This window comes from Argiope bruennichi, chromosome 1 (genome assembly GCF_947563725.1).
Source record: "Argiope bruennichi chromosome 1, qqArgBrue1.1, whole genome shotgun sequence".
Lineage (NCBI taxonomy): Eukaryota > Metazoa > Arthropoda > Arachnida > Araneae > Araneidae > Argiope > Argiope bruennichi.
Genome location: NC_079151.1, coordinates 21,646,800 through 21,664,894, shown reverse-complemented (window position 1 = coordinate 21,664,894; position 18,095 = coordinate 21,646,800).

Here is an 18,095-nt window from a genome sequence, read left to right as displayed (position 1 = left end):
CAAAAGTTATCCCGGGAATACTCTAAAATATTCTGCTTTTTTTACTTAAATAAAATTTTTAAATATTCCTCCAAGATGGCAATCCTAGCTCCCTTAAAGTAAATTTGTGCTAAATTTGTTAGTTCTACGTCAAATGATCTGTTCTATATAGTGTCAACACATATGCACATACCCATACTTTTTCATGAAAGTAGAGACAAAAAAAATCAAAACAATCCGAATATTAAAACTATACTATTGACAGAGTACAAAGTACTTTTCTTTATTTTGCTGTCAAATTCCAGACATTTTGACTGTAAAAAAATAGTACATAATAAGTACATAGTACATTTCCAAACATTCAGTTGGAATTAACGAACTGAAGTACTAAGAAATGATGGTAAATTTAAACTATTATTTAAAATCATGAATTTTTATAACGACAAAACAAATACAAAATGTTAAAAATTGCTAAAAAAATCCTTGCACTTTTTCAGTTTAAGAAAATATCTATAAGTTTCTTTATATAAAATTTTGCTAACGTTTTGAATTATTTATTTGCTTCAAAATTCTAGCTTTCCCTACTTTCAATATTAAAATGGTTACATTTGTCTTGCTGTTAAATGTGGATATTTCAATAAAAGAGGTTAAATTTTAAAAATTGTATATTTGAATATATCTTAATCAAGGAATTTAAAATAAAAGTTGCAAAATTATTTTTGTAAAAGATCAAATAAGATTCAGTTTAGAATACAATAAATAAAAGAACTCTGGCAACTTAAATTTAACTGATTTTTTTAGCAGCCAGATCTCTAGTTTTTGAGAAAACTTTTGTGAGAAAATTCTTATTTTCATCCAGAAACTATTTTCCTCATAAAAATTAGAGGTCTGTCTTTTAATTACATTTTACGATTCTGTAAAAGTTAATTTTTTTAAGATTCTATATAAATTAGTTTAAGACTCTATGTAAGATATTCGTTAAAGTTCGAGTTCTTTAGTTAAGATATTTTCTTATAAAGATAAAATATTTTTATATGTTAATTAAAATTAATAAAGCCCGTAACGAAATAAATCCTTATCATTGAGAACAAAAGACTTACAAGACATTTGACGAAAAAAATACTATATGCGGTTTTATGTCTTAATTCTCGAAAATGTTTCTTAAAGATTTTATATTTCCTTCAGACATACATCTGAAAACAAAAAATATGTATTCTGAGCTTTTAAAACAAACTATTGAATAGATTTCGAAATATCATACATTTTAGTATATAGTTGTAATCCTTTGAATTTTTATTTATGCTGTCTAGATATTCCATCAACATGAAATATTTTCTCCAATAACAAAATAAATAAATCCGGCATTCTTTTCGAAATATAGTTTGCTGAAAACTGCAAGTTTATTTTATTTTTCAAAAACTTGCTCAAGAGCATCTCAAGTCTGAATTAGTTGTTCAAAAATAAATTACACAAGAAACCATTTTTATTTTTTTTTCAGATTCTTGTTAGAAAAGTTCTGAAGCAAGAGATCGGTTTTCTTCAAATTTTTCTTTAAATTTCTATATAGTTTCGTTATTAAAAGAGTTTAACTGAAAGTTAACTTTATGTGGATTTTACAACATATATTAATTATTTCTTTATAAATATTTTTTAATCGAACAGTTTGTTCATATACTTAATTTAAAAAGAATGTTAAAAATTGTCTTTATGTTTCAAAGTTTACTGTTTATTTCAATTAAGGGAAAGGAATTTAAAACCAGTGAAACACTCTCAGCAAAGAAGTAAAAAATTTCAAAAAAAATATATATAAAAAATAATTAAAAGTTAATATTAATACAAAAATAATTCACCTAAGTTAGAAACACAGAAAATAATCATTAAAACTGTTTGTACTCAAGACGAAGTTTTTACATTTAATTCAGTAATAGATATAAATCCTTACGTTAATATGCACTTTATTATTATTTACTTGGGTTAAATATTAATTTACGGAAAAAAATTTATAGGTGCATGATTTCTTTCACACAACTGGAAGAAAAAAATTCGTTTTTTATTTCATTCATAAAAATAAAATTTAAAAAAAAAAATGTTTGGACAAATCTATGAATCGGATTCCCTCTTAATTTATGATTGACCTCAAAACTATTAAATTAATTAGTTAATAAATAATTACTAGAAAGCATTAATTTCCTTTAAAAATAATACATTCTATCATTTACAAGAGAATAGATTGAGAATGTGTAATATTCTTTGAGATTATTGTTCTAAATTCATCTATTCATTTGCTTTAATAAATTCAGATAACTCAAATGAATAACTTAAATTTCAAGGGTATTAATTATTACTGCTTCTAGACTAAAAACTTTCTTCGGGCTCATTTTTTATTGTCTCTACTAAAATAAACATATAATACTCTATATTAAAACACCTTCCAATCATATATAAAATGTCATTTTTTTTTGTCGTGTGGCTCTTTTAAGCCAAATTCTGCGCATTAGCTTCTGAGGCTAAAGACCCTTGAGCACCCAAAGGGCAGAATTCTGACTTCTAGCTCAAATAAAGATAGCACGCACACACTCGCTTGCACAACCTCTTTTTAGAGGGGAGGGGCTCGTTCACACACACACATCTCACAGACAGAACACAAGGGGAAGAACAGCCATGCCTAAACCAGGACTCGAACCCGGGACGTCCAGATAACGGGGAAGATGAGCTACTTTTCAGTTCAGTTCAGAAGCGTTTTCAGCTTGATGGATGAAATTTTGTATATGGCCTTTTCTTCAGAATTTTAAATTTCTATCAGATTTCGAACTAAGTGCATTCAGAGGAAAATTGCCAATTCGGTGGTCCGAAGTAATTTAACACGATAGCAGCGAAACAAAGAACGCTAAATGAGTAATATTTGATGTACAGATTTAACATCTGATGATATCGTGTCCGCGTTCCAACGGAAAGAGAGGTTCAGTAGCTTCTGAGGGTAAAGAGCCCTGAACGCCCGAGACCAGAAGTCACGACACTCATGAAGATGACACTCACACACTCGCTTGCACAACTTCTTTCTACAGGAGAAAGGCTCTTTCACACACCTCATAGATAGAACACAAGGAGAAAAACAACCATGCCTGAACCAGGACTCGTACCCGGGGCGCCCAGATCACGGGAAGACACGCTACTCCTAGGCCAGCACACCGGCGATTTAACATCTAAATTATTTGAAATTTCGATTGACCGTCTGTCGATCTGCTCGTTCAAAAGCGTGTAAACGTAGTGTAGCGGTACTACAAAGTGAAACTAAAACTGACATTTGCCACGAGGATCAAATCAAATTGACAGTGCCGCTTGGTGGTTATTTTTGATTTCGGCAAGTATGCAAATGAACGACTCCTTCAGTCTATTTTTAAGCCAGCGAAGCAAGAATAAAAGAAAAACAAACACTGCCGCGATCGGAACGATTCTGACTTAATCTTTAAGCGTGTTTCACTAATCTTGCAATTGTACAAAGTCTTGTAAATATGTTCTAATTAAATTTTCTTTAACTTAAACCTTGTTTTCTTAGCTCTAGCATATTTTAAATTGGGCAGGCAAATTTGTAGGTTAAGTAATTGAAACCAGCACTAACCCACAGTAGTAACAGCGACTTAATCTGACAATTGATCTTATCATTAAAATAGTTTGATATGGAATTTTGAGTTTCATTTGGTCGACAAATAAACGTCCAAAATGTATATTCGGTTTTCTTCATTATTCTACGAAGCACTAAACGCTCATGTAAGGGATTTCAAAAATTGATGCTTCTTGAATTGATGTTTTATTCTCCAATAGTTTCATGTGAATTTTATTTTTCAGCATATCTTTGCATATTTCTTCTCTTTTTCTTTCACTTTGCTTTTACATTCCACTCTCTTTGTTTAACTAATTACTACACTAATATGAGATGGCTATTTACCTCAAACACAGCACAGGGTAGAAAGTTATTTCTTAACATATTAAGTAAAAAGGAAATTTGTTCACAAATTTTACTCAACACATTTTTTACAAACTTTAATCAATTTCAATCTCGATCGATAGTCGTTTCAAATCCCTCATGAAAAATCTAGTTAATATTCGAAAAAATATATAAATTAAAAGCCACATAATTTAATTAGATATTAACTCCCCTCTTTGCCCCCTTCTGGTATTCTATGCTTGATTATTAGATTTGTTCCATTGTTAACTTAGTAATAATCATTGGTTATATTTCAATTGTTATTGGATGCAGAAGTTTCAACAATCACTCGTATTATTGTTGTTAGCAGAAATTTTACTGTTTAATGTTAAACAAACGCACAAAGTACAAACAATATAATAGATGAAACAATGAATCTACCTTCTGCTGCTCTGTTAAGAATCATTTCTCTTTTTGCAACTGATCGTTGTGTGACTTTTTTTGCTGAGCTATGCTTGGTGTGTTTTGTGTACATTTCAATGAGGCTACGGCCGTCATTGGATGGATCGTCCTATGGACGATCTTGGAACTGTTGAAATATTACATGTTCCCCCACTTACCCTCAATCGGAGATCTGTTTTTCGATCCCGATTTGGATCAAGAGGTTGATACACCATCTGATCCACCTGCGACTAGAGTAGAATCCGTCCCAGTGGTTCGCTCTTACACGGTATTTAGGATTTGCCAGGCTTTAGAACTTCCAGCGAAACTGGCTCCATCTGCAATCCAGAAGCCTGATATCACTGTTGTAGAATCCTATATGGTCTACAAGCTGTGTTCTGCTCTGGGTCTGCCTGCACGGATGGCTCCTGTCGGAGTGCCAGTTGTAGAATCCTTTGCGATCTACCAGTTCTGCTTAGCCTTGGATATTCCAGTGAGATACCGGTCGCAGAAGGACGCAGTTTAACATCAAAACTGTCGTCGGCTGCCCGATGCAGTTTTCAGATCAGAACTGTCTTCGGATGCAGCTATGGAGGGTGGGTGGGCGGGGAACAAAAGTAGCCCACCTCCACGTGGTGTTCCCTGGGCAACGGTGCAGTTCTTTGGAACTGCATCGGCTAAGAGGCTACTCAAGTATGAAACAAATAATGAACTTTTTATTTAGTTTGACAAAACTACACACCTAATTTTTAATTTTGCATTTTAGTGTCCCAAAATTTTTTTACAAGCATCAAATTCAGAACATGCAAAACGTTTATTCATGGTAGCAACAACTGCAATGTTTTTTCAGATATACGTAAGAATTATATATGTTTTATCCTAACAAAGTATTTAAAATATGCATTTGACAAAGAATTGTTGTAGAACTTACACATACAAAAAATCATTGACAATCATAAATCTGATGGAGGAATCTTATAATGACCTGAATGTGAAAAATTATAGTGACAAAAATTTACAAATTCATAACATAATTCGTCTCCATATTTATAGTCGTTTATGACAAAGTAGATTAAAGAGCCTATGGTCAGAGCCGGCCTTCTCTTCAAAGGAGCCTGATTGCAAGAAGTCATTTGGGGCTCTAATTTTTTGTAAAGCAAAAAACAAAAAATACAAATCTGAACATATATTATTAATGCATATTTATTTAAAGCGTTTTGTGTGTGTGTGTGTGTGTGTGTGTGTGTGTGTGTGTGTGTGTGTGTGTGTGTGTGTGTTTCTTTTTTTGCTAATACATCAATAATTTTAGGGGCTCATTCACGCACCTCACAGAGAGAACACAAGGAAGAGAACAACCATGCCCGAACCAGGACTCGAACCCGGAACGCCTAGATCACGGGGAAGACGTCGTCAACATGCCAGATGCAACGGAATTAACAAAAACAATCATTTGGAGACCATAAGTTTTCAAAGAGTTTTTCCTCCGAAATATGCACTTAACATGTTATTAGAGAAACTGTGCACTTGTGCCTATAACACAATATTTCATTAATTAATAGTTCAATAAAGGAATGGTGCACATTTCATCCTTTTCATAACTTATTTCACTGACAAAGATTCTCTTTCTCTCGTTCCCTTTAAGGTTTCCTTTTGAATTCATCTCTAATTTAAATATGACTGGTTTCTGTATACCTGACCTACCTATTACGTTTTTCACAGGAAAATTAATTCATCTTATGCGCAGGATATTGATTAAATTTCTGCTACCCCACATTAACTAAAATCATAAATAACTATTACCATAAATTTTGTATAGTAAATAGATTATATGCTGCATGGAGAAATTGGTTAGAGTGACACCTGGCGACATACGACGGATTTACCTTTCCTGTCTAAAAAAAACTAAACAAGAAACGGGAAAAATTAAATTTAGAATGTCTCCGATTAATTACGAAAAGACACTTTTAGCCCAATATCCTTTATATAAATCCTGTAAGTACAATATTTCATTGCTTCAGTAAAAGTTGTCTTTATTCCTTCATTGCTTCAACAAATATGTTGTAGTTAGATGCGTTATACATAATTTTTAATTCTTAAAATGATGCATTTTAAAATAAAATTGTCACTCATTTACTTTTGTCCGCATATAAAGAGTTTTTTGCCCTTTTTTTATTAAAAAGAATACGAATGAACATTGTGGAACATGTTAGTAATGAATCTATCTGATTTAACTTTCTTTTATCTAAAATTCTTTTCTTATATTAATATTTTTGAGTGGTAAATTAGTTTTGATTTTTGATAAACATTGATTCTTTTCAAAATATTTTGATTGAAATTGAAAATGAATTAATTCGTTGGTACTTTTTCCATTCATTTGGTACGACAGTTTTCAAAATAACTCGAATAATGCCTCGTTTATTAAAAGTCTAATTATTACCCATAGGTTTTATTTTCTAATTATAATAAAACTGATTTGCAAAAACATAGAAATTAATAATAGAGTAAGAATTAAAAGTAAAAAAAGACATTTGGGAACTTTTATGTATGAAGAATTATATTTTGTAAAACTGAATATTAACTGCAGAAAATCCCATGTGCATCAAAATACTCTATATCCAGGATAAATTAAAATTGATATCTTAGGAAGCTAAATAATTTTAACTTTAAATAAATATAAAAAACACTCAATTTGAAAATGGAATTGAACTCCCTAGGAATAATTGTTCAATTACACTGAGACTTATTGTAAACAATTTCATCGATTTTAGCATAAATTAACTATACCTATTTTTAATGTCATGAAAAAAAATCAAATTTGAGGTTTTTAGTTTCATACAAAATATTATTTATCAAAATTACTCTTAAAAATTTTAATTATATGATCTTTATTGCTTATTTATGTAATTAAGAATTTAACAATAATAAGCCATAAAGATTATTAGCTTATTCATATTTTTAATTCACATTTTTTTACATAGAAAAGTAGATTTTTATTTTGTACTAATTGACCATCTGAGATAGAACAAGAAAAAAAATTACATTTTTAAAACATTTACAAAATTACATTTATTGTAGGGTTTTTTTTTTCTTTGCAAATTTAAACTTTATTCGAAGCAAGTAAACAGTAAAATATTTTCATAAAGCTAATTTAAGTAAATTTTTATTTTAATTAGTTTTTGAGCTTGCCGTTTATAAAGAAAGCACATTTATCTAAACCGGATTTCAAGCAATAATTTTTCTAAAATTTATTTCTTGTACTATGATGCGTTTTAATCATTTAATGAAGAAGCGTAACGAAACCGGAATTTCCTTTATATTTGAAATAGATTGAAAAATTTCATCTGGAGAGATTTTGGTTTGAAATTATATAAGGAAAAGTTTACAATTTTAGTTACGGACACGAATTAACGAATTAAAACTCACGGTGCCAAAATTTATTGATATTCTTAAGTATTTCAATGTTGTTGTTTTTTTAATTTTAAATGAAGAACTTGAAAACACTTATGAGCAGGGAATGTGACACAAAAAGTACCAACAACCTTTTAAAAAAAATCAAATTTAGAACTTTGCGTTTAATTCGGAAATTTAAAAAAAAATCAGTTTAACTCTAAAAAGTTTAATTTATAAAATTTTGTTGTCATTTAAAGTTTTTTCTGCATTTGAAAAGTGCCTAAAAATAAGATATGTTAATTAACTTGCTGAGATTCTTTATTTGCTGTTTAAATTTTTAAATTCATTTCATAGGCACAACCAATTCTGTTCTTCAAAATGAAAAAGAACTATTTCCTACATTTTAAAATATATTTGAAAACAATTATTATATTCAAATTATTCTGTAATCAAAATGAGAAATTTTAAAAGGCCTCATTTTCATAAAGCGTTTTAAAATTTATAATTTATTGAATATAGTAAAACTAACAATAATAATTGGCTGTTTTATAATATATGGTCATATTTTTGAAACGTAGTATCGTGCTTATGTTTTATGTTGCGTGACTTTTATATTTTATGTGTTTAAACAGATTGTTATATTTAATTTTGAATAAGATATTCAAAACTAAATGAATGAGTGGACTGAAGCAGTTACTTAATATTTTCCGCGGCATTTTGACAGTTGATTTATGGAAAAAATGATAAAAAAATATTTTTCACAAGAATATATTAAATGGATTTCTCAAGCAAAAATTAAAGACCATAATTTATTTATTTCGAGGAATATGATTTCTTTTCTATGTTATGTTTTAGGAATCTAAATACATGTTCCTAAACGCAACATAAAAAAAGAATCAATTTTCACTCTTTTTTTTTTTTTTTTGTTCTCGTATTAAAAATGTTGCCTATTCTTTTTAATAGCAACTCAAGGTAACATGCAACATGTAATAAAAATTTCATATAAAAAAAACTTCTAGTTTCTTGGAAAAGAAAGTCCTTGATGCAGTATTTAATTATTCAAGTAATTAATTACTTTTGTGAGTAAAAAAGAAAATTAGAGATGGAGAAAACTTTTTTCGTGAGAGCTTGCATTTCTCAATGAGATAAAATAAGACAAAAATTAATTATGCAAACATGAAATATCTCAAAATATTTATATTAAAATCTTACGGAATGTGTCAATTTAGAAATCAAGCACTCGTTAAATTCTTAAATCAAGTATGTTAAATCATAATCTTAATGATGGAATTTTCTATCTGTGGTATGAATATGCAAATAATTTTTGAATCGATATTTGATCTGATATGAATAGCATCAAAATCAAAAAAAGAAACATGAAAAATGTAATTCCATTACAGAAAATGATGGTACAATATTTTTTTAAGAAAAGCCATTAAAGTAGCATATTTTAAATATACGCTGATTATTTTAAACGAATTCAAATTTAAAAGTAATGAGATGGTAATAAATAAAACTAAAATACATTCATTAAAAATCAAAACAAGTGGATGCAATTATGCAATTTGGTATCAGCTACCATAATTTGGATTAGGGATTCAGTGTTATGAATATTTCTTCGAAGAATGAAAGTTTTTTATTTAAAATTATTAAACTTCTGAAGCTACACAATAAACAATCTATAATACAATAATTATTTACATTATTTCTGTAATAGTATACAAAAGTAGTTATACCACAAAAGACTCGAGTCATAGTTGATTTTGAATTCCATAACCGTGTTTAATTTTCCTTTGAATTAGTTCATTTTCAACACACTTTATTTTTTATTTTTTTTGTCTTCTTAAAATATTGAATTTTTTAAAAAAATTGTTCTATTTCAGGAGTCTCTTTTTTTCCTGTTTCAGACAAAATTGCGAAGATTGCTGAATTTCTTCCTGCATCGACAATTAATTGAAATCCCCTATGAACAAAACAAGATTCTTTAAATATCAGAAACCTTACTGCATTTAATCTCAATTATTTAAAATGTCCAACATTTGATCTTAAGAATGATATATTCTATTTTTAACATAAATAAATGTTTTCAAATTTCTTGACATGGAAGATTTATGTTCATGCTTTTTTTGTTACTGTTAAACTTATCCCAAACTCTCTAATAAATACTTTTAAATAAAAAGTTCAATTATTACAAATTTTTTGTCAATTTTTAAAATAATTGGTCAAACTTTACTTTTTTATTTGCATTTTTTTTATTAAAATAAATTATACGTCCTTTTTTTGTATACAACCTACATTATGTTTAATTTCTTACATCAGGTTGGAAATTGAAATGCAAATCATATTTATATTCCATTCTTCCACTATAGAAAAAGACGGAATTAGCATAAGCTAACAACAATTTTTGAAATGTAAGATAAAAGGCTGAAGATAAATAAAGATAGCCTTAATATATAATGGTAATGCAACACGCAAGTCCAATCTCTGATTGTTCTCTCTCTCGTAACTGCTATTTTTCACAAAATATAAATATGATATTTCAGTGTACTTGTTGAATAGATCTTCCACGGAAATCAAAAGCAATTGCTTTTTCTTTCGAAAATTACAGAAACTGATGTTGTTCTTTACATCAGTGTCTCATTTCCTGCTGAATGACTCCGAGACACATTTCATCATTATTCTTCTATCTCATTTCCTTATTTATTCGGTCGATTTCTCAGGGTATTAGGTGCAAGATGTGACAGGAAGAAATCATCAGAAAGAAAAGCTGTCTCGGAAACGAACGCTTCGATCTGCGATGTTTCTAATAACGCTTTTATAACATTATACAAGCAATGCATTCCTATTAATGTATGATATGGAATACACAAAAAAATAAAAGTAAAAATAATAGAAAATGTGTGAAAAAATGTTGCATTCTGTTTTCGTATAAATTATTTAGAATAAGGAGATAATATAATTATTCAGAAATTACAAGTAAACTAATTGTAATAATCAATAATCAGTTTAAGTATGTTTATATTCATAGTAAATAAATTCTGCTAATGTTGAAAAGACTAATATCGTTCAATGGGGGTTCTTTTTATATGGTATTCATTACCGAAATACATCTTAATGATTTTTAATTTAGCCTTCCTGAAATTAAATCTGAATGCAATCTGTAGTATCTCAAAATAAGAAAATAAGGGCGAATCGATAGAGATTCTACAACGTCATAAAACATGTTTTTTTGTCATCTTACATATTTAGGATTTCCGATTGTCTTCGAGCATATTATTGAGATTAAAATTATAAACATATAGTAGAAAAAAGTTTTTTTTACGAAAAAGACATTCAAATCTGAAGGCTTATGTAAAACCTTTCTGGTACAAATGTATTATTAAAAAAACAGATAAATTTTGACGTATTCACTATGATTCCGTATGATCTAAGACTTTATTTTGGACTTAATAGCAAATTATATCAAAATCTCTTTTGAAAAATGCTATAACAAAAAAACTTTTCAATAAATAGTTATTATTTAATATCACAATCAAACATATCAAGTAAAAGTATTTTGTGTAACAAATTTCACCTGAATAATGTAAAACCTTGAAATGTAATTTTAAATGCAAAACCTTTAACATTATTTACACCTCATGCTTTAAATGTAGCATTGAGGTTATATATGTATTGGTCGATTTAAAACGTATATTTGTCGGGAAAATTTTGTGGAAATTTTAAATTTTATATAACTTATACGAGGTGAAACTTCACTGTTACAGCTATTATTAAAAATAAATTATCAAAATTGAATAGTTTTCTCATTGTTGGAGTAAATTTTCTGCCATTCCTTTCAAACTAATTGACTTTTGTTTGAAAACATCCAGCTTTTATGATGTTGGATTAACTTTTGTACTGCAAATTTGTATAATAATTATTTGTTTTGTATAATATAAATGTGGACACATTTTTGCTATAATATGAGATATACTAGCTTATTAACTTTTTTAAAGTCCCAAATAAACATTTGATGGATAAAACCGTATCCTAAACATTTGATTTGATTATTTTTAAAATCGTTATATATCGTCAAAAATAAATTTAAAATATAATATTTTTATATCATATAATAAAAGAAATTAAAATACTGTGATTGTAATGAAAATAATGTTTAAATACTTAATATGAATATATTTTATCTCCATATACTGATTCATATATATTTTTAAAAAGGTAATGAATTTACATAAATAAAGATTATCTATTACTAAAAATTGAAAATATGTCAATAAAAAGGTTAGTTTATTCAAATATTTTAATTAACTACTAAAAATCTCTAGATTTTAAAATTCCTTTAAAAATTCTTGATACATTTTTTCGAGCTTTGCAATGTTTATGAACTAATCTTTTGATAGAAAGGTAAAATTATTCAGATCAGGCAAAACTGGAATCATTCTAAACAATTCAGATGAATTATTCAAGTTTAATTAAATCAAACTGGAGGGGAAAGTTACCGGCTTTGTGACACAAATTAAAGAATGAATTGAAATTATGATCATTCTTAAAGTCTGATGTACCACCTAAAAACTGAGACAGTCATCATGAAAAGTAATTCAAAACTTTGAAAAAGGCAGGACATTGAATCTAGAGTAAAAAGAAAGTTTTTAAGAGGAAACGGAATAAAATAAATGTTTCTTCCTTTTATTTATTCTATTCTTTGAATTTGATTGATCATCCCCAAATCATCAATTTTATTTATTATATAATGTGGAGTATTTAAAAAAGGAAAACTACAGATTTTCTGTTATTCGTTAAATATGTCTAATAAAAGAAATTTCAAATGTTAGAGAAATAACGTAGAATCTATTAAATGCGTGTAATATTATATAAAGAAATTAAATAGAAAAAAAATATCTTATGTATTACAAATTTCTCTTTATATTGTAACATTCCCCGTTTCCCAGTTTTGATAAGACATTTATTACCAGCTGTGTCGACGCTGTTAAATACTAAACTCCTCGAGATAGCCAGATGGTGGATCTTTTCACCTGGGTGGTCTCGCATCTCTTCATGACTACAGTGAAAGACCACATGTGGAATTCCTCATCCAAGAGGTATTGATCGTACCTTCAAAGAGAAAGGGGTGTCCAAAAATCCAGATGCTAAATGTTTCTCATTGTGAAAGGATTATAATAACTCCGTGTTCCAGAATAGTCAGTTGTGAAAGGTGCGTCACACAAAGGACCTTCCCACGACTGACTGGTGCAGCTGAGAGAGCTTATTGTTGAACCCCGATTGGCCGAAAGAGAGCTCAAACGACCAATGTAAATTAAGATGCGGAGATTGTCGCCGAAATAAATTGCGGAGATTTTTTTTAAGAGAGAAGAAACGATTTACAGGAGACTGTTGGACTACGCCCACGATTTCGGAGTCCGAGAATCAACTGAGTTTCAAGAAAGCCTTCGACTTTGACTGTTATATCTCCTACTACAGGTGTAAATAACTATTTATTTAACCAAGATTAGAACAAGTTGTTCTTTGTATATATAGGGCTGTAAAATAAAGAATTGTCTGGAAATTCTGCTTCGTTATTTGATCAGTTTAGATCAAGACATTACAATATCAAGTATAATTGATAGAAAATTTTTATTAGTAATTAATAATTCAAAGTTGTTTGAATTCTTAGATATGTGAGGTGATGAATTTTTCTATATAGCGGGCGTCGTTGAAAAAAGATTTCATTATTTAAAAACATGAAAAAGAATTCATTTCATTATATCTTTACATTATATTTGGTCATACTTCGCTTCCAACCTTGATAATTACTCGGAACTTAATTATTAAATTCTCAATGATTTCGAGACATAAAATTTTCTTTATATGTAAGCCTTTATAATAGTATCGAAACAGTCTATCTGTAACAAATGAAAAATCAAATCATTTTGAAAGATTCCTTTTACATAATTATACACTGAGAAACGTAACATTTATAGTTGATTTCATTCTTAAAAGTAGTAAAAATCTTGTAGTGAAAGTTAAAAAATTACTGTGGGCGTAAATTAACTAATTTCAGCAACAGTTTCTTTTCCAATGAAAGTAAAAATAAAGCGTCTAGTGGAAAATATTAATGAAAAAATTTAGGATTTGGAGTTGTTAATTAAAAGATTTGTTTGTTGAAAAAAATGTTGTCAAGTAATTACTTGTACCAGGGATGAATTCTTCAGTTGTTGTTGTTTTTTTTCCTCTGATGTATTACAACTACGTTGGAAAAAAATTCTCCTTTCTGTATTTCCTTTGATTATCTACTTGAATAAACTTCTTTGAACATTAAACGAAATGAGTATCGAATCCAAGACAGCAAAAACTATCGAATGAATGAAACGTTTTCCCACTTAGAAAAATATTAGCTATTTCGGATTGCCAAATAAAATATTCCCATTAGAAAAGTGCAGTTATTACCTATTCTGTTTCATTAAAGATTTTTTTCCATTGCATGAATTTATGCTAAATTCCTTCTGACGTACCAAAAAAAAATATCTACTAAAATGTTAACCCATTACGCTATATAAATAATAGAAAGAAATTAATCATAATAATCTCTTCTGTTATTTTTGTTGAATGTGTGAATATACAATAAGTCAAGTCTACCAGCTATCTCAACAACAAATAACAATTGGGAACAAAATTAATAATAATAACTAAAATATTCTTAAAGTAAGTAATTTTATTTATAGTATTACATGTCATTACTATTAGTGAATATCTTAATACTAGTAATGGTAAATATTGACCTAATCACTGAATATGCAAAAAATTAATAAAATTCATCAATTACTTCAAATTTTTGTGATAAAACACATATACTGTCGCGCGATTATATTTAATAACATATAATGTAGTCTTTTTAAAACGCAATATCTAACAATTGGCGCAATCTTCTAAAATAATGCAGTTGAAAATTATTACAAACAAAATTACTGCATGTTAATTTAAATTGGTCAATATTAAAAATATTATAACTATTTGTAGTTATGTTCAGGATATAATTTTCAACCTATTATAGCTTTAATTTTAATGGTCAGTGTAAAAATGATCCATACAGATTGACACATATCATATGCCTCTTTAATCAGTCATCAAACTATCATTTAAAGGTTTTGTAATATGAGAATATTACAAAAAAATTTCTGAAAATGTCCTTATTTTTCAAATGGTGTCCTCAAAACTTTGGAAAAGGAACATATAGATCTCAGGTTAGTGGTATTAAAAAGTTTTATTTTTAATGTGTTTTCTTTTCCTTTAACTTTTTTTGATCGATTTAAGAAGTGATGATAAGAATAAAAACTAACAATGTAGAATTCACTTCCTTTTCTTTTTAATTAGGCGTAGTCACGTTTACTTTATAAAAAAAGGTAGATATGAGAATTTAAAATATTTGATACTATTATACGAATATCAGTAGATGTAGGTAAAATTACTCGATAGCCTTGGAATTATTGAACCTGCGGCGGATTGGTACTAGCGAGGATAGAACCTAGGACCTTGAGGTTCGCATCCGAGTAACATGATCACAATACAAAAGCAATTGCTCGTGTAGCGTTGTTAACTGGCTTATAAGCTTTCACCACAGACTCTCCCTCCAGTGAGGCGAACGATATGGCTGTTGAGTGAAGATGTATTTATTAGCTGTTGAGTCTAATGTGCCTGTACCCATTTGAGTAGCGCCACGCATTATGGCGACCGTGTGTGGATGAGTGGTTGCTGTTGCTGCGTCAAGTGAGTCTGACAACATTGGTTTGCTACGTCAAGCGAATCTGATAACTTTGATTTGCTGTGGGTCGATGGCTCCACAACAGCTGTATGAAAGTTGAAGCTTCATCGTCCGAGGTCACCAATGTACCGAATTGATATGAGGGAGGATAGAACCCGGGACCTTGTGTTTCTCAGTCGAGTAACATAACCACGATACAAAAGCAATTGCTCGTATAGCGTAGCTGTTAACTGGCTTATAAGCTTTCACCAGAAACCTTTTTGAGCAATAAAAGTAAGAAAGAATTCTAGTTTATGAATTACAATTTCAATACAACCACTAATCGAATATGAAACTAATCATCCTTGATTTCTTCATAAGAAGAAATGCAATAATATTCTATAAACAATTTATTTAAAGAATATTTTGAAATTGCCTTTTTGACGCAACGTATATGGATTTCTAAAGGATAAAAGAAGATAAAGAAATAAAGAAGAAATGAAATATTTCTTAGAAACAATTACTTAAGAATGAACTAGGGAGAACACAAATATTCGAAAAATAAACCTAAATATTTATGAAAAAATCCTGAAATCAGAGACTCATCAAATGTAATGCTATTTACTTCTGAGTATTAAATTTTACCTAAAATAGGTTTTAAGATTAAATTCAATATTAATTCAAAAGTTCATATTTAGAATAGAGTGCATTTTACAAAATATCTATTAATTTGAAAAAGTTAAAGATGAATAGATATGTGGTAACGCCTTATAAGCCAGATAACAGCTACAAGACATGAGTAATTACTTTTGTCTTGTGGTCATGTTACTCGGCTACGAACCCAAAAATTGCGAATTCGGTCCTCGCTATCCCAATAGTAACATTGGTGACCCGGACGCTGGGATATATGCTGTAAAAATTAATTATTATTTGCGTTACAGATATTATTTCAAAAATTTACCTGACCATTATTAAAGCAATTATAATAATCAATGCATATTACTTTTATAAAAGTATTAAGAATATATTTTCAAAATAAGAAAATCATATCTAAACTATCTGCTTTCAAAAATTAAAAATAATAGAAACACATACGGAATTGTTAGAATTAAATGTAATGACATTTGTATAAAAAATGTATGAAGTGTTTTAACTTCTTTCTTTCTAAAAGATACAGAATAATTTATTTCTGAGTTAGTAGTAGAAACAAAAAATTCTATGCATTCTTATTTTAGTAGTTCTATAAATAAATTATCTGTAAATACAGCATTAAGTTATTTCACTTTTATAATAAATCGGGCATTTAATAAAGGCTCTCAATAAATTAATATACTTCAATTGATATTATACATTCAAATAGAAATTCGGCATTTGTCGTTTAAACATCAATACATATAATCATTGTACTTATTGGCTGTAAATATTTTAACAGCATACTGTGAGAAGTATTTGGAAATGCCATGTTTACTATCCGTAACGATGAATAGAAGTTTCATATTCATGTGAATGGTGGAACGATTAAATATGGAGTGTTCTTTTGGCTTTAATAACAACGGAAATAACAGTTATAGCAAGAGAAATGGGTCTTTCATGTACAATTTCCCTTCCTAATCTCTTTATTGCAGCAAGTACAGGGAACAAAAATGGGCAACCAAGTTACTGCTAGCCAAGTTGCTGTTGCGACAATATTGTTATTCTTCCATTCAAAGATTCATCCTGTCAGTCACTTTACTTCGTCTAAACCGCCTTTATTCTCATTATATTAATGCAAAGGAAATGGGGCTTTCTGGCTCATAATATATATCGTCCAACAATCTAAAGAATGAGGTGAAATATTGTGAACTGAAGTTACAAGTTCTGGAATTCGTGTTATTTATTTTTTAATATTTAAATAAATTTCATTCTTAATTGTAAATTATTTTATTTCTGCTGTGCATTCACTGAATACGGGAGTTTTGTTATATGCTCCATTGCAGATTTAACGTTAGTATTTATTGAAATATATTCATTAACAACACATGCATTCCTTAAATTGAAGGTAAAAATTTGGCATTTTTTTGGAAAAGTTTGGCGATTTCTAATTATTGTTAGAAGAGGAAACATGTGAATCGTCACTATCACCGAGTGGTTATTCTTTGATTTATTCTGAAATCTAAATATTTTTCATGATAATATTGACAAAGGGTGTGGCTTTTTGACAAATGTTTTTTAAACGGTTACAGATAAAAGGTTTCGTTTTGACTTGCAGTATTAGTTAGATATGTTGGAGTATTTTTAAAGAGATCATAAACTTAGTACAATATTATTTCTACCGGTAATATTCTAAATTCACTAACTTTAACCACGTTTAGTTTTTGTGTTTTATAAAATATTCATTTATGTGTTTCTGTGTTTATAAACAGTATTAAAAATAAAATGCTTGAACAAATATATCTCACCAATATTATCTTTCATAAATAAGATTATTTCCTTTCTATTCTACAAAAAAATTCATATTTTTTTAATATCTATAAGTCATATTCATACAAAAATATGCATATTCAGAAAGAATTTTTAAAATACAGTTTTAGGAAACCGGTATCATTAAACTTTTGGCATTATACAGTTGCATAACAATTTGCATTTACA